Source organism: Aplysia californica, unplaced genomic scaffold (assembly GCF_000002075.1).
Source record: "Aplysia californica isolate F4 #8 unplaced genomic scaffold, AplCal3.0 scaffold00346, whole genome shotgun sequence".
NCBI classification, from domain to species: Eukaryota; Metazoa; Mollusca; class Gastropoda; order Aplysiida; family Aplysiidae; genus Aplysia; species Aplysia californica.
Window position 1 is genome coordinate 185,856 of NW_004797616.1, and position 2,644 is coordinate 188,499.

General features: G+C 40.2%; 1 protein-coding gene across 1 annotated transcript in view; it reads right to left on the minus strand.

The window, feature by feature from the left end:
- Nucleotides 1-2,274, minus strand: part of LOC101856275 (collagen alpha-1(XXIII) chain) — a gene marked incomplete at its 3' end in the record, with an annotated part of 51,173 nt that extends 48,899 nt beyond the window's left edge. Inside the window, 1 exon segment of the mRNA XM_005102872.2 lies at nucleotides 1,678-2,274.
- Nucleotides 2,275-2,644: the final 370 nt, after the last annotated feature.

Consider the following 2,644-nt stretch of genomic DNA (forward strand, 5'->3'; position numbering starts at 1 on the left):
TGTGTGTGTGTGTGTGTGTGTCTGTGCGCGTGTGCGCGTGCTTGTGCGTGCTTGTGTGTGTGTGTGTGTGTGTGTGTGTGTGTGTGTGTGTGAGTGTGTGAGTGTGTTTGTGCGTATGTGTGTGGGTTTTTTTCTCTCCCTTTTTTATTGGGGCTCCAGTTTTCCAGTATCAAATAACAAGGTTTCTATAGGTGTCATGTTCGTTATATTTTTCTAAGGGAAGGATTTTTATTGAAAAAGAAATTAAAAAGAAGCACTGCATAATCCGAGGTATATTTTAAACAGCACCAAGACACTGCCGTGCCAAGGCAAAGCGACGTATCTGCACTTTTTATGATTTTGAGTTGCGTCACGCTGCCATTGGAAATATGGGCAAGGCCCTTCAGTTACGTCTGTTTGTCACAGTGAAGTCTCCTATTTGTAGTGCAGATACGTCTTCCTGCCTTTCCTTCAGTTACGTCTGTTTGCCATAGTGAAATCTCCTATTTGTAGTACAGATAGGTCTTCTTGTCTTTGTCACAAGATGCAGACAGGGTATAGGCGTCCATTTAAGCGAAGATGCAAAAATTAATAATTTTTGCAGATACGTCCGTCTGCCTTGGAACGACAGGAGAGTTATGACTCCTCTTGCAACTGAAACCCCATGTTTTGTGAGAGCAAACTGCAATAACCGAGAAATTTAGGGAAACCTGGCCTACCAATCAATAACTGGGCTAGAATATTGCCAGATTGTTCATTGTCAAAATTGACAAACTAAATTGCCGTTTAATAATGTTATATCCAACTGTACTTCAGACCCCTCCCCCCCTCTTTCTCTCTCTCTCTCTCTCTCTCTCTCGCTCTCGCTCTCGCTCGCTCTCTCGCTCTTTCACATCGACCCCTCTCCTCTCTCTTCGCGCTCTCTCTCTCAACAAGTTTTTTGTAACTGATATTACCATAATTTCGAGACCAATAATATCACTAATTAATGTAGATACATCTATTACAATCAATTTCTTTTCTCTGAAAGGTCTTATCAAGTCAAGAGGAAAATAACCAAGTACCACCCGTCAGCAATAGAACCATCAGTGGCTCATTCACATTTTTTTTTACAAAATCTCTTTGATTACATGATCATTATCATATTCACCGACAGCCAACCGCTTCGGGTATTCTGAACACAGCTTCAAGCTAGACATCACGGTAAAGAGGCTTAATATTAGGATTAATATTATGCTATAATATAACATTGGTTGAAAAGAGAGGTATTATTATTATTGTTTTCTTTTTCTTCTTCTTCTTCTTCTTCTTATTATTATTTTTTATTTTTTTTATTATTATTTTTTTTTTAATTTTTTTTTTTTTTTTTACTTATTATTATTATTATTATTATTATTATTATTATTATTATTATTATTATTATTGTTATTATTATTATTATTATTATTATTATTATTATTATTATTATCATTATTTTTGTTGTTGTTGTTGTTGTTGTTGCTGCTGTTTATGTTATTATTATATTATTATTAGTAGTAGTAGTAGTAGTATTATCATTATTATTATTAACATTAACATTAATATTATTATCATCATCATCGTGCAGTCGCTCTTAAACACCCCGGCAACACCCCAAAGAACACAAAAGCCGTTCCCCAAACGCTCGACGCTATTTGATCCAACCACCCCCACACTCACCTGTTTACCACTCGATCAGCTAATCCTATTCCGAATACACACAAACATACTCTAGCCCGCGCACAAACTCAGACCTTAATCCGTCCATGATTTCATGAAATAGAATTTTCTTATCTTGTATTGTTCTCTACAGAAGCCGTGTTGAAAAAAAAAAAACTATATTGGAAAAACTGCACGACCACCTTTCACAATCCGTCAATATCCGTGTTCCAGAAATCCACTGCGACAAACTCCACCACGTAAGCAAATCTAAATAAATCCAATAAAGCCCAGAATCCAAACACGACGAGCCCGAAGTCGAGTCTAAAAGTTCCTGGGAAGATTTTAAATAATATAATCAAGTGAAAGAAACTACGGAGGAGCAGCTGCGCTTGGCTTGACGACACCAGAAACCCCGCGCGGGCTACAAATTGACGCCGGTGTAGTAGATCTTGGGCCAAGCAAGATCAAGTCCCATCTCACCGCGCTCTGAATTCAGAACTCTCTCGTCGTCACCGCTGCCCCGCCACCATTCACCTCAGTCAGGCTCCAGACACAGCGCGGACGTTTCGTTCGTCGTTGATCGTACGTCGCTCGCTCCACTCTCCACTCTCCACTCTCCGCTCTCCGCGCAAGTCTACCCGCCTCAGTCGCTGGCGAGCCGTCTGTCCGTCCGTCCGTCGTTCTTGGTTCTAGCGCGGGCTAAATGAAAGGTACGTCGTTTTTCGTCGCGCGGCGCTCTGCGAGGGATTCGTGGCTCTACCAATACCAAGGATAGTAGAACTATACCTTACGGCAGGTTGTATGTACTATCTTTGGTTCTACTGACTGCCCGCTGCCCTGAACCTTACCCTCTCGCTATATAACTACTACAATGTACTACAGACTACAGAGAGTCGTCCGCCTTCGGCATATTTATTATACAGCCGCTAGCTGACAAAACACCTTTCTTTTTTTTTACGTTTTTAGTGCCGTTTTTTTTTTTAAT